The sequence below is a fragment of the Triticum urartu genome, unplaced genomic scaffold (assembly GCF_003073215.2).
Source record: "Triticum urartu cultivar G1812 unplaced genomic scaffold, Tu2.1 TuUngrouped_contig_9498, whole genome shotgun sequence".
NCBI lineage: Eukaryota > Viridiplantae > Streptophyta > Magnoliopsida > Poales > Poaceae > Triticum > Triticum urartu.
This window is the reverse complement of record NW_024120547.1, coordinates 1-20,604: the sequence shown is the minus strand read 5'-3', so window position 1 is coordinate 20,604 and position 20,604 is coordinate 1. Positions and strand designations below refer to the sequence as shown.

At 42.5% G+C, this 20,604-nt stretch overlaps 1 long non-coding RNA gene across 1 annotated transcript; it reads left to right on the top strand.

Annotated features, from left to right (window-relative positions):
- The first annotated feature begins 6,469 nt into the window (after window positions 1-6,469).
- Window positions 6,470-8,289, top strand: LOC125532253. Its single transcript, XR_007293927.1, has 3 exons — window positions 6,470-7,126; window positions 7,219-7,287; window positions 7,366-8,289. It is a non-coding gene; the product is annotated as an uncharacterized LOC125532253 (long non-coding RNA).
- The last annotated feature ends 12,315 nt before the right edge of the window (window positions 8,290-20,604 follow it).

Here is a 20,604-nt window from a genome sequence, read left to right as displayed (position 1 = left end):
ATTCCTGCTTTCTTCATGGACTTGTCCACTTCCAACTGCATACATAGAACGAAAGCTTCTTAAGCAATCAACCATGATAGTAATTGTTAAGTTCAGTCATAAGAACAAAAGCTCACATGCTTGTATGGCCATGCGATACATCACAGCGCTTCCCATTAGCCAATCCTTCAGTTTGTCATCCACAACATAGTACATCTGCTTTCAAGCAAGTGTAAATGGAGAGTGTAAGGCTGATGTATTAGATAAAGGGGAAAGTTATACTACAAGTCATCGAGAGATAAAGGGGCAAGTTATACCAGAAATCATACACATTGTGCATTCTCACTACAAGGATACCTCCTATAAAGCAACACATATTCTACATCGTTTTGATTATTCGTTGCAAAATTCATAGTAGATACGCATATAAGCGGTGTAGGATATGCGTTGCAGACTTGCAGCTCGTGGCCCTGTTCATGGTGCAACAGATCTTGTATGTTGCGCGGTATTTGTTGCAAATTGTATCTATTATAATACTCCAAATATACATTATTAAAAATAAAAATTAATTCAGCACAAAAAGAAATTAATTAGACATGCCCGTACACATAATGAATGTGGCGCGGAAATCTTTCTTTTAGGGATATGCCCGTACACATATGCCCGTGCGTTGCAACGGGAGAGTTTTTTTGCGAGAAGCATCGGGAGAGATAATTGATGTGTCCATCAAAAAGTTCTCCACAACAGTGGCGTGACAGAGCGGAGAGTTGTGGTGTTCTCGTGGGTCATGTTTGGTCCGCGAGATGTTTATAGTAGTGGGGTTGGTCCGAGTGACGGTCACTACCCGACTCGTGCCTTTTTTTCCCTTCACGTCCACCTCCTTATCGAGGTTATGGTGACCTCCCGATTTCTTTAAAAACATATCAGCATTTTTTTGGAAAAAACATTAATTTCTGGAAAAGGCAAAAAAACTTGAAATAGGAAGATTTTTTTAAAATTCACAAAATATTTTTTGAAAACAAGACCATTTTTAAGGCGGAGAAACGGATATTTTTCGAATTTGTGAAACATTTTTTAAATGGAAACTTGTTTTAAACTTTCAAAACCATTTTGAAAAATGTGTTTTTTATCACGAACATTATTTTGAAATTGTAAACATTTCAAAAAAGTATTTTTAGAATTACTATTAATTTTAAAATGAAATTTATTTCGTAAGTCTCGAAAAAAATTGGATTTTTTTAAAATGCAAACATTTTTTTTAATTTTGAGAAAAAATTTAACCAAAATATAAATTTAAAGTTCCAAATAATTTTGAAAATTTGAATTTTTTTGGAAATTCTAAGATTTAACGAAAATTATTACAAGAAACGAAATTTATGAGAAAGGAAAATATATCTTGGAAGGAAAATTTGAAAAATAGAAAAAAACACAGGAAAAAGGAAATGGGCCGGCCCAACATTGGGTGACAGATGGGAAGCTCCAACTATATGTGGCTCTGTGCGACAAATAAGATTCCCAGCAGCATGCGCAGGATATAAAAATGTGGGGCTTTTCTGGGCCTTAGCGCGTGCAGCCCACGTATGAAATTCTAGACAAAACTCTTTTGCTTTCTTTTTTAGCAGGTGGACCACAAAAATTTAGTACCATCTTGGATATAAAAAAATATATTTTCAACGGTGAATGGATGAAAAAATTGGCGAAACGCACCTTGCTTTCTTAGTAGGTATAGATATAGATATAGACGTGGCGCGAAAATCTGTGCTGACCGTCCGAGCAAAACCAAATTGTGCGAAGTCCACCACTTTTATTCTCTGATCCAGATTGATATTCTCCTTCAAGTCCGGGAAGTCGGAGACGGATAGGGGAGCGGCGGCTTTGCGTGCAGCGAAGAAGGGAGAAGCAGCAAGGCCGCGGTAGGAAGGCTGCAAGTCGTCTGCTAGCATCCCCTACTCCTCTGCCCGCCCCTCCAGCCTGCCCGCTGGCGGCGCTCTACTCCTTCGGCTACCCATCTTCTCCTTCACCGTGTACGACGGCGAGACTAACCTCCGCGGTAACCCTCTTCCTCCCTTATTCCCATCTCCTCTCATCCAGTCACCTACTTGTGGGCACCTCGAGACATGGCCGTGGGATGTAGGGGGATTTGGTAGATGATGAGGGGGATGGATCGTCAGATTGGAGAGATGGATCCATTCCCCTTTGTTTGTGATTAAATCATTTGAGAGAGGAGCTTCGGGGTTATTATAGTTTCAGAGATGTACTCTACCATCAGGGCTATGTTCAGTTGTTTGGGATTTGTTCCCAACAGGGAATTAATCACCATGGGGTTTGTGTGAAACCTCTGTTTATCACTCTAATCTCTGTTGGGGTTTGACCCATATCCCTCTTAATCCCTATCAACTTCATTGTTGTTCGGTTGGTCAGGGCTTGAACAAAATTTGTACAGGAATACAGTTTAAACGTTGCACTAAGTAAACATTCATATCTGAATTCAGTTTGTACCAGGAATGTTTGAAATATTCAGAAAATGTAGTGCAAGCATTGCACTGAGTAAACATTCATCTCTGAAACTAACAATTAATTTCTATTTCTAATGTGAGTTAACATTCAGGGAATGTATTCCTCCCCCCTTCTATTTCTAATGCGATCCCTCACTGTCATATCCATTGCGAAACTAATAACATTTAAGTTCTAGTTTTAGTATAGAGTGCATGTATATATGGGAGTAAGTCAACACAAGTGAGCATATCAGAACAAGGACCCTAATCTGTAACATAATAGGAAAATATATGTTTTAATTTACACAAGAGTCTTCAAAAAATATAACAGATGCCTGCTAAACTTAACGACGACTTTAGGAATCTATATTGAGTAGTACTCTGAATCTAGTGTCGGTTTTTCTATCCAAATTTGCATAAGAAGGACAAGATGAGAGACGATGGCATGAACCTCTATATTTTCATATGTTAAGAGTAATACTTGGACCTATCTCCAATTTGTTGGAGTACATACACTTATGTCATTTGTTGACAAGAAGATTATATCTACTTCAGAGTATTTTCTGAAACACAAGTGGAAAATAATGCACCTTGATTAAACTTCTTGTTAACTTCCATTTGTTTCCCTTAACATGTGAATGCCTCTCTGTTTCCTTGAAGATCAATGCTTTTGTTTTATTTTTGCTCGAGTGTTTGTTGTGTTCAGCTCAGCTCAGTTCGTTGCCGGTTTCAGTCAACCAAGAAAGAAAAAGGAAATCCTTGACTTTTTGTGTATATTTCGTATGTCGTATGTTCAGAATATTTTTGCTTTTAGTGAATTGTTAGATCAAAGGATTCAAATTTGTACAACATGGTTCCAGGTGTTTGGGAATAGCTGAACTTTGGCAGCTGCTGCTGGTGTTGTATCATGATGGAAATTCAGTCGATCAACAATTGAATTTGACTATTTGAACATGCTAGCTGCTGTCGTACAAGAGGTGAAGGGTAGTTATGCTGTTTACTGCTTGTGATGTACTATGTGTTCACAAATTTTACCTAGATGTATTATGTGTTCACAAATTTACTTTCATTCTGTGAGACTGTGACGCTGGACACAATACCACAATAAAGGTCAGCTTCCAATGTGATTCTGTTATTTACATTCTTAGTATCATTGCCACAACCTATGTCATCTTGGACATGAAACTTACTACTCTAGTGCTTCTGCATGCAGGTTTGATGGATAAAGAAAGTCACCGATCTGAAAATGTGGAGCCTAGTTGAAGTGATGAATTCATTACTGTTATCTTTTATTTTATGTCCATGTACTTTATAATTTGGACAAGAAGATTTGTAGGTGTGACTGCCCTAAAGTGTCCATACTTGATCTCAAATACGTTGGTGTTGGTTGTGCTGTTTCCTAAACATTCTTACACATGTTACTGTCAAAGAAAAAACATTCTTACACATGTTCATATGTACCTACATCCGGGTTGTTGCATATCTCATAATCATCATAGAAGTGTTAAATTGGCTGGTTCCATGAAATCGATCAATACATTGGTGTTGGTTGTCTCCTTGCCAATATATCATGAGGGCATCTCTAACTTGGAGGGGAACAACAATAGAGTGTTAGTGTTAATCTCTTTGCACCAGAATAATGTAGCTGCAGCTTTTCTTCAGTTAGCTGTAGCGTTTCTTCAGTTAATTGTGCTTTTCTTCAGTTAGCACGGCAAATACCCTGTTCAGCACGTCGCAAATAATCTTTCTTGTGTTGTGCACGTCTCTGTTCTTTGCCACTCTGATTCGCGTGAGTTGAATTCAGTTCATCGTTGATCCACACCGTGAGTCGATCCTAGCATGATTTCCAAAGCATATCGCAAACGTCTGGTCACATTTTGAATGGAATTTAACAAAAAAGATGATGCAAATTAAAATAAAATGAACAATTTTTATTGAAACTTAAATATTCGTTCCATACAGCCGGACTATATATTGCCCAGACAATTAAAACTTCTAAAAAAACTTAACCTCCCCTATACTTGATGGTGATCTCATACGCCTGGCCGGTGGCACCTCCGTCGTTGTCGTCGGAGTTGGGCTTCCAGCGGCAGAAGAGAGCGGAGTCACGCAGGGAGAGACAGGCGGCGGCACGGTTATCTCGCATGGAGACCACTGCTTGCCGTACTTCAGCATCTTCTTGTTGAGGCGGTGGAGACGATGCTTTCTCATCTTCGGTGTGATCTTCGACTGATCGATGACCCAGTCCATCACGTCTAGTCACATCTCTCTGACAAATGTCACACGTGTATAATCCGCATGCGGCGTGGGCAGCGCTCTCATCCAGCCCGCCGCTTCAATGCCTGTCCCAATGACAACCCGTGTCCGCTCTGGGCCCGCATGGATGTAGCATGGGGAGCGGATGTGCGTTTGCGCAGAAAAGGGGCTGACGCGGGAGATGTTTTTGGGCGGTTTCGTATTGTCCATGCGTACGTGGCGGCGGTCCGGGCGCCCGCAAAGGTACCCATTTGTTTGCATCTGGTTTGCGAGATTTCGGACTACCTGAGTGCTCCGTGGACCAATGGGATACCATGCTGGATGGCAAACTATGTCAGGACATGTACGTTGATCTGGACGTTTGCGATGTTTTGAGGGTCCACATTAGCGCTGACCCCCAAAATGGATACACTCTTTATCCGTAGACTGATCCAAACTGGTCCACAAACAGTGATGCGGTAGCTGGCCATACAACCATGTTCACATCCATTTCGAAAACAAATTAGAACGAATCGGACAAATTTCACCAAACACGACGCAATTCATTAAAGTTCATTCGTAGTTTACATAAAGCTTACAATATTTCATCCGTTTTACTAAAAACTAAAAAAACACTAGGTTAACTTGTAGCGGGCAGTGACCTGTACGTGTGGTTGCCTTGACCGGCCGTACTACCGTCGCTGTCCGTGTAGTCCTTTGAGCGGCAAAAGGGTGCTAGGGTGCGACAGCCCTGCCCGGCTGCCGCCTGGCGCTCGCAGAGGAGTCGCTCTGCTTCCTCCTGCACCGCGCGGAGGGCCTCCACGGCCAATGCGGGCCCCGACCATGGTGTTCTCGGGCGGTAGCGAACGTGTGTCATTTAGCGACCACTCTTTGCTGATCCTAGCGAGCAACCTATCCAGGCGGCGGCGGCAGCGACGGCACCCCTCGACCTTGTCCGCGTTGGTGAAGGAGCAGTCACGGATCATAGCCTCTGCCAGGTTTAGGTCCTCGCGGACCCAAGCCTATGCCTCGTCGAAATTGGCAAACAAGGAGCGGCCGCCGCGTTGCGCTACTCCGGTCATGTTGCCTGCCTGGTCGCCCTCTGCTCGGCCGACGCAATGGCCCACGATGAGGAGTCGGCTCCGCTGCGGCCACTGAGGTAATGGAGGAGGCGACGTGCGGCTTTGCAATCGCCAGCGGCACCTCCTCTTTGACGGACTTCCCGCGCCAGTTGTGGCATTGTGGCAATGCCGGTAGGTCGATCCAGGCATAATGGTTGTGCGACGACGAGGACGGCTCCACCTTCATGCGACACCCGATCTAGACTCCGCAGTTGCATGGGGAGGGCTCCTCCATAAACTGATGGGGTACTGTGTTGGATGGCAAAATGTGTCCGGACCGCTTGGTCCGGACGGATGCGAGTGGTTTAGGGATCTAGTTGGAAATGCCCTTTGACCTCATATGCACTCCCTCCATTCCTAAATATAAGTTCTTTGTTTTTTTTTGACATGGAAAAGCTCTTCCATTAAACAGTTTGCCGAATAATGTCATCGGCAACCAAGTCCTAGGCAAAGGTAGGAGCACCGCCCGGCCATACGGCTTGGGGTTCGGTGACCATCTTCATCCCAAATGCCGTTAGGGCGTCCACCACTTTATTACAATCTCTAGGAGCGAAAACTACCGAGAAAAAAAAGAATCTCTAAAAAGACATGTACTTCGTTCGTCTCATAATATAAGAACGTTTTTGATACTACACTAGTGTCAAAAACATTCTTATATTATAAGACGGAGACGTTTTTGACACTACACTAGTGTCAAAAACGTTCTTATATTATGGGACGGAGGAAGTATTTAGAAACAGAAGGAGTAGGTTAGAACATGGAAGCTAAGAAATTTGTTGTGTTTTAGATTAATTTTTTCTATTGTTTGAGCAATAGAATTCATTTTTTACTTCCACACATGTTGCACTAAAATTGTACAAACATAGAAGAAGCATATTCTGTTTAGCGAAAATATATGTACACGTGCCTGTCATGGGCCAGATGATAATAATAAAAAAAAATATAATAATTTCCTCAAAAAAAATATAATTTCTTTCACTCCAAATTATTAGTCTCGCTCGTATTTCTTTTTGGTTTCACTCCATTTTTTTTCCTTTCTCTCCGTTCTCTCCCGCCAATAGCGACTAATCTGCCAAAGAAAAATTTAAGTACGCGTGCTTCATTACCATGGCCCCACATCTCATAGGCATCCAGGACGGAGACTAACATCGGTCAAACAGATTGCGATGAGGTAACTGCGCAACTAAAATCGGAAACCTCCCCCCATATCAGTGCACGGTTCCCTTCCTCGTCTCGCGCTGGATCCATCGCACGCTCGGAGGCCGGTGGCGGAGGCATCACCACAAGCTAAGCAAGGTTAGTTGCCGACCTACTCCCTCACAACTATCCTCTCTTGCTCCCTATTCCACCGATCTGTGCTCTTAATCAATTCACGTCTCTCTTGCAAGGCAAATCCGGCTGGTAGATTGTTCAGATCCGGCTGGTACGTGTTGGTAACAATCCTACGTGTTCATCTAGTAAGTGCCCCGCTCCCTATCCCTCATTGCTACAATTCATGGTGTTCATCTAGTAAGTGCCCTGGTACGTGGTGGTAGATTGTCCAGATCCAGCTGGTACGTGGTCGTAACAATCCTGCGTGTTCATCTAGTAAGTGCCCTACTCCCTATCCCTCATTGCTGCAATTCATGCCCTCCGTATTGGTTCTCAGCTTTTTTTTTCTTCACCCACCAGATCAGATCACGGTTCTAGTTTAATCTGAAGTTGATTCATTGTTCAGTTTACTCATTGCAAAAGTTTTCACTGTCAGTCGATTGAAAACCTTTTCAATCAGATTTTCCGGCCACTTGGTGCCTGACCATTTGTCCCTGTTTGTACTTGTCATCAGTATGTCGATGTCAATTTTATCTACCAGCCCCGCTAGTGTTTCTCCATTGAGTTGCTTCACAGTCTAATGACAGAAAAAGAAGAAACACGAAACACTTATCAGATTATATCAATGCCATTGTAAATTGAGACCACCACCAATTACTCTGGCCAAATAATGATGAATCATAGTAAAAGCACGCTGTAAATATGAATCAAAATGTCACTATTATTAGTACTTTAGTATCAGAATGGGAGCAGCAAAACACACTTGGATGCTCTGGTTCAAATTTACTATAACTATGCAGTAGAATTACAGTCCTTGTTACACTGTAAATCATACAGTAGATGCACTGTGGACAAAACAACATTAGTTTAAGGAGCAACAGAACAACTATGAGCCTAATGGTTCAAAACGTATTACACTTTGCAGCACAATTACATATCTTTGTACACTAACAAATTATACAGAAGATGCATTTACTAAAAAAATTGGGTGCAGCAAACAAGCTCCCATGCTAGGGTTCACAATTACTAAAAACTTTGTGGTAGAATACACTGCACACATACCAAATAAAGTACTTTAGTACCTACTGGGAGCAGCAAACAAAATTCAGCAAAAAACACTAGGAAAAATAAACCATTTAGGACTAAAGTTGAGAATGCTCCCTATTCCACCGATCTGTGCTCTTAATCAATTCACGTCTCTCTTGCAAGGCAAATCCGGCTGGTAGATTGTTCAGATCCGGCTGGTACGTGTTGGTAACAATCCTACGTGTTCATCTAGTAAGTGCCCCGCTCCCTATCCCTCATTGCTACAATTCATGGTGTTCATCTAGTAAGTGCCCTGGTACGTGGTGGTAGATTGTCCAGATCCAGCTGGTACGTGGTCGTAACAATCCTGCGTGTTCATCTAGTAAGTGCCCTACTCCCTATCCCTCATTGCTGCAATTCATGCCCTCCGTATTGGTTCTCAGCTTTTTTTTCTTCACCCACCAGATCAGATCACGGTTCTAGTTTAATCTGAAGTTGATTCATTGTTCAGTTTACTCATTGCAAAAGTTTTCACTGTCAGTCGACTGAAAACCTTTTCAATCAGAATTTCTGGCCACTTGGTGCCTGACCATTTGTCCCTGTTTGTACTTGTCATCAGTATGTCGATGTCAATTTTATCTACCAGCCCCGCTAGTGTTTCTCCATTGAGTTGCTTCACAGTCTAATGACAGAAAAAGAAGAAACACGAAACACTTATCAGATTATATCAATGCCATTGTAAATTGAGACCACCACCAATTACTCTGGCCAAATAATGATGAATCATAGTAAAAGCACGCTGTAAATATGAATCAAAATGTCACTATTATTAGTACTTTAGTATCAGAATGGGAGCAGCAAAACACACTTGGATGCTCTGGTTCAAATTTACTATAACTATGCAGTAGAATTACAGTCCTTGTTACACTGTAAATCATACAGTAGATGCACTGTGGACAAAACAACATTAGTTTAAGGAGCAACAGAACAACTATGAGCCTAATGGTTCAAAACGTATTACACTTTGCAGCACAATTACATATCTTTGTACACTAACAAATTATACAGAAGATGCATTTACTAAAAAAACTGGGTGCAGCAAACAAGCTCCCATGCTAGGGTTCACAATTACTAAAAACTTTGTGGTAGAATACACTGCACACATACCAAATAAAGTACTTTAGTACCTACTGGGAGCAGCAAACAAAATTCAGCAAAAAACACTAGGAAAAATAAACCATTTAGGACTAAAGTTGAGAATTACTATAGCTTTGCAGTATAGTTGCATTCTTGTGACACTGTGAATAATAAACAAAATGCACGGTAAGAATAACAAAATTTACTAAATTGTTGCTTGGGAATTATAGTTTTTTAGACCGTGTTATATATTTTTTAGTTTCTGAGACAACCTACATTGTACTTTACACAATTTATTTAAACTTTTGGTCACTGTCATGTTGCAGCAGATGTGTCTGAGACAAGAATTAACGTTGTTGAATCCAATGAGGACTATATGGCAGAAGAACCAATCGAACATCATAATTATGCTGAAAAAGATGTCGAGTCATCTGATGTCTAAGAAATAACTACTAATGATAAAGAAGGCTTCACAGATTGTGATGATACTGATGCAGATTAAAATGAAGATGGTAAGTTTGCTCATTCCTGTTGATTGCAATATATGATTATTCATCATAGTAACATATAATTCATGGTTCATAATGGTGTGGCAGTGCATGGCAACTAGAAAAAGGTTCTGCTGCACACAAGGTATATCCATAGTCTGATATACGAAATTACGATCAAACTATAGTGCTCACATATTTATGTGTGTTTACGTGTTGCTTTGTGAAGTTGTCCAGAACCAAGAAACTTTTGATCAGAATTTCAGTACATGGCAAGAGAAAATAAATGCTGCTGCACACAAGGTATATTTCCATTACCATATACAATATGTTCAAAATATATCGCTCCGATGTTTATGTATCTACTGGTCGTGTTACTATTAGAATGTTGTTCAGAACAAAGATACTTTGCTTGAAAATGTCAGTGTACGTGTGGGAGAAAAAACTTCTGCTGCGAACAAGCTAGTATCTTTTCGTAATCAGATACAAATTTTGCTCAAACTATAGTGCTAGCTTGTTTATTTGTTTATTACCTCTTCTTTGCTATAAGAGTGTTGTCCAGACCAAAACAAAACAAAACAGCTGCTAATGCAGCCAGTAAGAGAGCTCAAAGTGGTTTGCTGAGTTGGTTGGGTGCTAGTGAACTACTTGTAAGACTGCTCAAATTCATTTCATATGTTCCCCTATTTTGTTTGTCTTGTCATGGGTGATGAGGATGATTCTGCCAATGGTAACTTTGATTTTCTCTAACATGCAGGAACTAAAGTATTCTTGAACAGCCTGAAAAATCATAACTGGGACGTAGCTCTTGGTACAATTGTAAGTTGTGATCCTAAATTTAAACTTGATGGTGTTGAAATTAGAAATGGATTCTGCGTAGTGCATGTCGATATGGCACTTGTCAAAACTGAAAATTGGGTACGTAGTTGAAAAAACTGCAACACTCTCGGTAATGCATAAAAAGCTAATATCTTGCCTCTATTACTACTTGCATCATGGAAATCTTTGTGTATTAACAACTCATTTTGTTATATTTTTTGTAGATTCAAAAGAAAATGGATGACTATATGGTGTGTGGAAAGTGTACTGCAATGATGATGTTCATGTTCAGATTCATGATGATGATGGATGCTTTCAGTTTTAGTTAAGTTGTAGGGATGGCGCCTATTGGATGTTGTTCCTCATTGATTTTTAGTTAAGTTGTAGGGAAGTTGATTGATGCTTTCAATGTAAGTTTTGTTGTCAAGAAAAAAGTCAGATTATGCATCACATTTGGATGATGTTCCTCCTGTAATATCCACTATTGTAATCCAACAGTTATATCTAATATATGATTTCTTCCTCTATGAGTATATTATCTTGTTTTCCTTCATTTCAAATATATAATTATTACCATTATGTGGAGCATTAATTTAATTGCTAGTAATATATAACAATAATAATAATATGCACATTATATATGAAAGAACACTTTAAGCGTTGGAAATTCTTTGTTGCCAAGCAATGGGATTTTGATTTATGTACATTAAGCACCAACATATAATAGTGTTGTAAAAGTCCATTTCATCTGTTGTAGTCTTGCAACGGTCCCTTTTACCAACGCCAATATAAGCGTTGCATTATGCGCTAGCAACACTGGATAAGGCAACGCATCCCAAACCGTTGGTAAAGACACCAACAACGCATATATGCAGTTTTAGATACGGAAAAAGGTGTTGCTGTAGGGGGGGTCCTGTTGTAGTGTCTAGTGCTTTTTTTCCTTCTTCCCCTTCGTTTCTTGATCCAACTCATGGTCTAAACATGGAAAATAGTTACTTGGCTATCATCCATTTAACTAACAATCTATATACATAGATTTCAGAGCTACACACCTTCATGCTCTTCAATGCCGTCACTTGGCATGTCATCAACATCTCTAGTCGTTTGGGACCTAAGAACTCGAGCATCTCATCGTAATCATCTAGGTCGATCTCCTCTTGAACATCATCAGGTTGAACCTCATCATGGTCACTAAGATTGAGCATCTCATCGTAATCCCCATCCCACTCTTATCCATTCTTGACCAATTTAACTAAGATTTCCTAACATGAGAAAGAAAGAATACTTCTATTAAGGAAAAACAATCTAGTAACAAAAATGCATATCGTCCGTATCTAGTACAGGCAACAAGAAATACAATACGGAGAAGGAATGTCATCACACAACAGAATATAATTAACTGAAACATGTCATTTCAGAAAATACAATAACCAAAATAGCAGTAAGAATGTCATCATCTATATCATAAAAGCATAGCACCTATTCTGTCCACATATGGTATTTCACAAAACACAAACAAAGATGGTAGTAGGTGCATCAACTAAACAAACAAACACTTAAAATAATTAGCTTTGTTTCATCTCAAATTAAAATGACCTCCAAAGCTCAACTAAACAGTCAGGTGTCAACCAATTTAATTACGGTATGCAATTGTTAATCACCAACAGTACATGTCCTTTGATCTAAAGGGCTACTAACAGTAGTAGTGATTGTTTTTAGACAACCAAACAACCTTCAAACCTGTCTGGTTCATGGTTTTTTCGTTGTTATCATATCAAAGCAATTACAAACTGTTGATTTGTTCTAACTGCCGGAATAGTTCAGTGCTGAAGTACAGGAGGGCACATTCAGAACAAAAAAGGGCACAGAAATTACAACATATCACCTGTCAAATGAAGTATAGGAGGCAGTGAAGTCCACGGAAAGGATGTTGAGGAGAGGGTCGACGACCTGCTGCTTCGGGGGTGCGTGTTGAGGAGGTGGACCCGCGGCTTGGTGCTCGGTGAAACTTTCGGGGAGGCCTGCTCGAGGAGTAAGTGCGTGAGTAGGTTGGTGGTGAGGATGGTGGCCGCCGGTGGGGTGGCTCGGCGACGACGGTGCTGCTCCATGTCAATCGGGTGCTCGGCGGTGCCGCTATGGAGTGAGGCGACGACAGTAGTGGACAGTAGTGGTCGGCAGCAGTGGGTTGGTTGTGGGGGGCGGTGGAGGGGCGGAGGGGCTGCCGTGATGGAGGGCGACGGCGGAAGTGCTCAGTTGGAGAGCTGCCATCGGTGGTGGGATGGTTGGGGGCGGAGGCCTTGCAGTCCTGTGGAGGGTCTCGATTTGTGGGTGGCAGAGGGGTTGCGGTGGTGAGTGGCTATGCCGGCGGTGGACTAAGTGGAAGGCGGCTGCGCGGCGGCGGGGATTGCGTGTGGATTTGGGGGCGGAGATGCAGTCTGATCTTTTATTTTTTCTAGGGTTATGCGGTCTGGTGGAGCAGGACTACAGGAGGGCTGGCGCGTCTATTTCTTCTTGGGCCTAAAATTCCGCCAAAGTCGCGCGCTCTTTTTTTCTCGTTGGCGCGCGCTTAGGGCCTACTTTTGGGTCTCACGGCAAAGGTGGTCTCCGGCAGACTATGGGCCGAAATTTAGTTCTCCCGGCAGTTTTTGGGCCGTAAAATGTACCGGCAGTTACAGCGCCGGTGTTGTTCAAGTTCTCCCGGCAGTTCATATGCCCTAATGTGATTTTAGCGGCAGAAACTAATGTCCCGGCAGATAGTTTGCCCTTAGATAGGTTTTTCTCCCGGCAGTTAACTGCCCCCAATCAAGTGTTGTGGTGTAGTGAGTCTGGGGTTAGTTTCATTCAAATCATGCAAATTAGAGTCCAAAACAAGAGGAAAAGCGTTCGGAAAAGTAGATACGTTGGAGACATATCAACCCATTCCTGCAGCTAGTACCAATAAACCTGGCAAACATTTCACCATTATGATCTTTGAACAACTTATAATTAGCGTCAAAGGATTCATCAACGATAATGGGGTTAGCACAAGTGAAACCAAGTAAGGTGGATGGGTCCACTTAAGAGCCCTTTGCAGGAACCCATGTGGTTTTGGGGTACCGCTCAGGCTTCCAGTAAGAACCGTCAACATTTATTTTCCTCTCGAACCCAGCACCCTCTTTCCTAGGGTTTTGGTTCAGAATCTGTTTCTTGAGGACATCACATAGTGTCTGATGCCCTTTGAGGCTTTTGTACATGCCTGTTTCAAGCAATGTCTTCAACCTAGCATTCTCATCAGCAATAGTAGTGGTATCCTTAGTGGAAGGGTTAGTTTCCACATCAGCAGTTGAAGATATTGCAACATCAGAGGCAGTAGAACTTTCAACAATAGAGGCAATATTATCACGCTCAAGACATTTTAAACATGGTGGTACAAAATCTTCCTGAGCAGAACTGATCTGTTGGGCGAGTAGTGAATCGTTCTCCTTTTGAAGATCTTCATGAGACGCTCTCAGTTTCTCTAATCTTACTTCCTTTGAAGATAATCATAGGAAAGCTTCTCTTGAGTGGCTGAGAGGGTATCATGACGACTTCCAAGTTCCTCATACTTAACACAAAGATTTTTGATGTCTTCGATTAAGGACTGAGTTTGATTCATTTCCGCGTCCAACAGGTCATCACTTTTGTCTAGCAACTTTTGAATGTGTTCCATAGCAGTTTGTTGTTCAATTGCAATTTTAGCAAGAGTTTGATAGCTAGGTTTGGATTCACACTCAGAGTCATCTTCACTGGAGGTTTGGAAGTAAGCATCGCGTGAGTTTACCTTGGCACCTCGTGCCATGAAGCTGTAGGTCGGAGCTGAGTCGTCCTCATCATTGGCTTCAATGTTGGCGACGTGACCATTGTCTTCAGTATTAAAAATGGACTTGGCGACGAATGCCGAAGCTAGAGCCAGGCTTGCCACGCCTGAATCAGACTCCACCTTCATCTCCTCAGAAGCATACTCCACCTTCGCCTCGTCAGAAGCAGACTCCCCCTCTGAATCCATCTCCTTGCTAATAAACGCACGTTCCTTGCCAGATGAGATCTTCTTATGAGATGAAGACTTTGATGAAGACTTGGAAGAAGACTTTGAAGATTTCTTCTTCTTCTTGTCATCAGAATCATATTCCTTGCTCTTCTTATGAGAGGAAGCCTCGTCATTTCTTGAGATGGATCTTGAAGACTTTCCGAAGCGATTCTTCTTGGAGAACTTTTGGAACTTCCTCACAAGAATTGCTAGTACTTTGCCAGTGTCTTCAAGATCATCAGAACTACTGTCAGATTCTTCTTCAGATGATGAAACAATGTTTGCCTTCAAAGCACGGGATCAACCATAGTTGGGGCCGTAGATATCTCTCTTCTCAGATAGCTGGAACTCATGTGTGTTGAGCCTCTCAAGTATATCAGACGGATTGAGATCTTCGAGGTCAGGGCGTTCTTGAATCATCAGGTCCAAGGTGTTAAATGAGCTGTCAAGTGATGTGAATAGCTTCTTCACAATTTCATGCTTGGTGATTTCAATGGCGCCGAGTGCGGGAAGCTCATTGGTGATATCAGTGAGGCGATCGAAGGTGAGCTGGACATTCTCATTGTCGTTTCTCTTGAAGCGGTTGAAGAGACTGCAAAGAACATTAATCCTTGAGTCTCTTTGAGTTGAGACGCCTTCGTTGACCTTGGAGAGCCAGTCCCATACTAGCTTCGCAATTTCCAGTGCACTCACACGGCCATATTGTCCTTTGGTCAGATGACCATATATGATGTTCTTGGCGGTTGAGTCCAATTGCGTGAACCTCTTGACATCAGCAGCGGTGACACCTTCATCGACCTTGGGAATGCCTATCTTGACGACATACCAGAGGTCAATGTCAATGGCTTCAAGATGCATGCACATCTTATTCTTCCAGTAGGGGTAATCAGTGCCATCGAAGACTGGGCACGCAGCGGAGACCTTGATTATCCTTGCAGTCGACATAGCTAAAACTCCAGGTGGTTAAACCGAATCACACAGAACAAGGGAGCACCTTGCTCTGATACCAATTGAAAGTGCTTGTTATCGACTAGAGGGGGTGAATAGGTGATTTTTATGGAAGTCTTCAAAACACGAGGTCTTTGAAGACAAACGGTTAGTATGAGCCTATATGATATGTAGCGGAAGATGAACTACACTATACAAGCCATAGTCAAGTAAATAATACAGTGAAAGCACGAAGATTAACAGCAGCTAGGTAGTATGGATCGGAATGGAAGACATTATGAAGCCAAACAGGTAATAGTCTTTGCACAGTGAAGTCAAACAGATCAGGCAAGCAGGCAATGACTTCACAAAGACAAACTGAAATGTAAAGAAGGTAGGAGATGACACTACAAAAAAATACACTTCCGTGATGATATGTGTTTGTCACGGTAGGTCACGTTTTCTGTCATGCATGTACATCCATGACAATTTTATGACAGAATCTAGATAGTCATACCTGTGTTGTCATAGAAGTGTTCCATGACATTACCAAAATTATCATCACGGAAGTGTCCACTTCCATGACGATAAGTGGCGCATCATGGACGTGCTTTCATCAAGGGTAACCGACACGTGGCATCCACCGTAACGGGTCACCATTAAGCTATGGGGTCCGGCTTTGGATCCAATAACCCGTTAACAGCCGGACCAATGGGGATTTTCCACGTGTAAATTTCTCAATGGCCAGAGGAACCACGTGTTAGCTCACCATTGCGATAGATGTCATCCACTCATTGGACAGGAGGCGCCTATGATACATTGACAGGTGGCACGGCCCAACAGAGGCCCATTCTGGTGAAAAGGCCGGCCCATTTGACTTGGTGAAAAGGTAGTGGGCCGGCCCACGGAAAGCCTGTTAATGACCTGTTCATATATAGCCCTTTTGCGGCCTGCTAACTCACGACCCGTTACGGCCTATCTGAATTAAACCCAGTAGTTTCATCTGGGCCATCCAATATGATTCCAGCCCGTTGTAACTTCCGGCCCATGTATGGCCCATGACGTCTTTTGGCCCATATGAGCCCTTTGTAACTCTTGGCCCATTAACGACCTGTGGTGAAACTGGCCCGTAATGAACAGTGTACCGCTTTATAGCCATTAACGGCACATTATTCCATTGGACCGTTTCCAACCCAGTGTTATCTTTCGACCTTCTCAGGGCCCATTTATTCTTGGGCCCATTTACAGCATTCGGTTACTTACGGCCCGTTACTGGCCTTTTCTGCTTGTGAGCCAAATTCAACCCGTGGTTATAGTAGGCCCATTTGTGGTCCATTAATCCGTTGGGCCATTTTCATAGCGTCATCAAATACGGCCGATTAACGATGGCCCGTTATGGTCAGCCCATGAACGGACGATTCCTACTCTAGCCCGTTTACGGCCCATGATGCGGTCTGTTATTAGCCCATATTTGGCCAGTTGATCATATGGCCCGTAGGAGGCCCATTGATGCTACGGCCCGTAGAAGGCCCATTGTTTCTATGGCCCGTAGAAGGCCCATTATTTCTATGGCCCGTAGGAGGCCCATGGTCACCATAGTAAATATGTAGCCCATGGTTATTGTGCCCTAGTTTAAAAAAATAGGTGATTGTGGCCACTAGCAAACCACGGAAAATGAACTGCACTGACTACAAGCAAACAAATAAACAAGACAACAAGGAAATAAATACACTGGTACGTGTCAGTGCTAAACAAACGATTTTTAACCCCTTTCCACGACGGCATTCGGAACCGTCGCCAAGTGAGTGTGGGTGATAGGGGGGTCCTTCCCACACGACCCAGAAACCGTCAGGGATATGCCCTCCCGGCACACACGCTCGGCAAAATGAGGTTGTGTGCGACTGGCGAGCACTCAAATACATCAATATGTATGATAGTGCTAAAAAAATACAATTATACAGGTGAAATTATTTCCGGTTGGAAGTACATCCCACATAGTCAGTCACCGCTAAACGTTTCTGTTCGTATATACATCCCACACAATCACTCCAAGGAAAATGTTTGCGCAAGGTGGCGTAACGCAAACAATCTTCAAGAGAATTTCGTGTGTGATTGTTCATTGATCCAACACGGTTTATTCCTAGAAACTGTGTGCGTTGCCTGAGGTCATCGCCCACGATGTTTTCTCAATAACCGTTTGCAATAGGAAAACCCAATTAGCGAGCTAATTGCCCTATTATTAATAGTCCATTTACTGTTCTAATTGACATTCATATTAAGCACATAATATATTCCATTTCCATATTAAGGAAGCAGTATTTCATAATTTAAATACATCAGAGTACAACATGATATAGCTTCAGCACTCAGCTACCCCATTACACAACTGCACCAGTAGCAAGTTTCACATGCAACACCTAGAACTTTTCGAAATTAGCATCATAGACGGTATAGAGAGATGCATCTCATCTGGAAAACTGTTGAAGCAGAAGGCGAATATTGAGCCTTCATTCAAGCTTAAGGTCTTTGCAACTTTAGGCCAGTGCCTGTGGATGATTGACCATCCATCCTTCGACCTCTTCAGGAACACTTCAATATTGAACCATGGGTGTTGTATGAAAACTTTCCTCGCCTCCTGACCACAAAGGTGGTTGAGAAGTAATCATCAGTGAACCCTGAAAACAAGGATGTGCATAAATATCGTCTCTATATTGGAAATGGGGCAAAGGAATAAAAAGGTAAGGTATAATAGTTAGTACCATCTTGTAAACCTCAGTGCTTCCCATTTTTTCCCTGCGACACATATAAGGTAGTTAGTCATCAGGTTAAGTAAGGGTTCACATGCTATCAATAGGGGTGGACTAACGAGGAGCTCAGCTCGTTAAGCTCGTACTCGTTAAGCTCGTGCTCGTTAAGCTCGTTAAGATTAATGAGCAGAAAACCCTGCTCGGCTCGGCTCGTTTGAAGCTCGTTAAGCTCATGAGCACTTGTTAACAGATTATAATGTGCTATGATATACAGGATGAATGTGTAGGTGTGGTTTTCAAGATGAAATATGGTGACTACAAAAAGAAATGCACTAGTTTGTTGCCTCATATGTCGAGTAGATTGAATTGATGGTTTGAGGTGCTAAAAAAAGTTTGACACGAAAGTATATCCTATGTTGTTACTAACGAGCTTAACGAGCTACTCATGAAACTCGTTAGCTCATTCGTTAAGCTCGTTAAGCTTAATGAGCTGAAATCAATGATTGGCTCTCTTCATTAAGAAGCGAGCTCCGAGCTTAACGAGCCAAACTATCGAGCGCTCATTAAGCTCACGAGCTACGAGCTTTTGGTCTATCCCTACCTATCAGTAAAATATGTTGATGAAAAATAAGCACATTACAGATTCATCAGATTAATTCAAGCCACATGGAAAACCCATTTATCCAGACCAAGCATGATTAAGAACTAGGAAATATATCACTTGTATATGTTTCTCATCTATTAAGTGCAGCCAAATTTGATTTATTCCTTACATGGTATACAATAAGAGAATGCAGCCACATGAATTGAACATCGCATTGCATAATTGAACCAAGCAGTTAACTAAACACCACAACAAATGAACCAAACGTAAACTGAGCACCACATTGCACAACATAACATACTCCTAATAGAAGATCAGACAATTAACCAAACCAAGCATGCTTAACAACTTGGAAATATAGCAATTGTATTTGTTTCTCATGTATTTAGTACAGCCAAATTCGATTTATTTCTCACATGGTATACAATAATAGAACCCAGCCACAACAATTGAACATCACATTGCAGAATTGAACCAAGCAGTTAACTAAACACTACAACAAATGAACCAAACATTAACTGAGCACCACATTGCATAATATAACATACTCTTAATAGAAGATCAGACAGTTAAGCAAACCAAGCATGCTTAACAACTTGGAAATATTGCACCCTGAAGAATTGAACATCACATTTGCAGAATTGAACCAAGCAGTTAACTGAACACCACATTGCACGACACATAGAACATATACACTATAGCAGAAGATTGCATGGTAAAAGTAGATAGCACAATTCACTAGAATTTGTTAAGGAAAGGCAGTAGCTAGCAAACTGAACATGGGTCCTTATAGTGAGCTAACAATACAAGCTACTCCTCATTGTCGGAGATATCGATGACGATTGGCTCCTTGGACTTGGAAGACGGCGAGGCCTCCGCATCGTGGGTGGCCTCGTTGTAGTGGTGAGTTTCCTGAGCTGTGCCGGGCACCAACCTGCTGGCTCTCGAGATGAGGTAAGCACGTGCACACTGAGAAAACACTTCGTAGTCTTCGTCGAAGGCATCGATGGTGGCCTCGTAAAATGCCACAAACTGTCGTTTAAAGCAGCCAACCGCGTCGCGGCGTCGGCGCGTGAGGCGTCAACGGTGGCCTCGACGGTGAGGTGCTCCTCCAAGATCTGGGGCAGGAATGGCAGCCATCGCGACCTCATCCGCGCGTGCGATCGCGATTTGCTTCTCCGCTGCCAAATGCTCCTTGAGATCCTGGCTATACTGCATGCACCTTGGCTTAGGCCGGCGCTTATTTGGTGGAGGGGTCGGTGATTTGGGTGGAAGGTGTCGCGCTCGCGTTGGGCGTCGGGGCATGTGGGATGTGGAAGGAGGAGGAGGATGGGGGTCGAGTGTGGATTACCTGCCTGGATAGGCGAGGCCGAGCAGCGTGAAGGAGGGTCGCCGGTGAGGAGGCGGTGTTGCAAGCAAGGAGTGAAGGTTTCAACTTGGAAAGGAAGGCGGAAACAGGAGAAATGTGGCTTTTGGTAAGGGGGAGGGGCGGGGAGGTAGATATTTCTGCGGAAGCCGAAAATTTGGAATCGCTTCAGCGAAAAAACTAGCGCGCAAAGTGTCATCAGACACGGTCCCTTATTCAGAGCGGGCTGTGGACTATAGCCGTCGCACCTTCTCGCGTAAGCTGTATGCGTACTATACTCCGACGGTGCTCCAAGATATTTTGT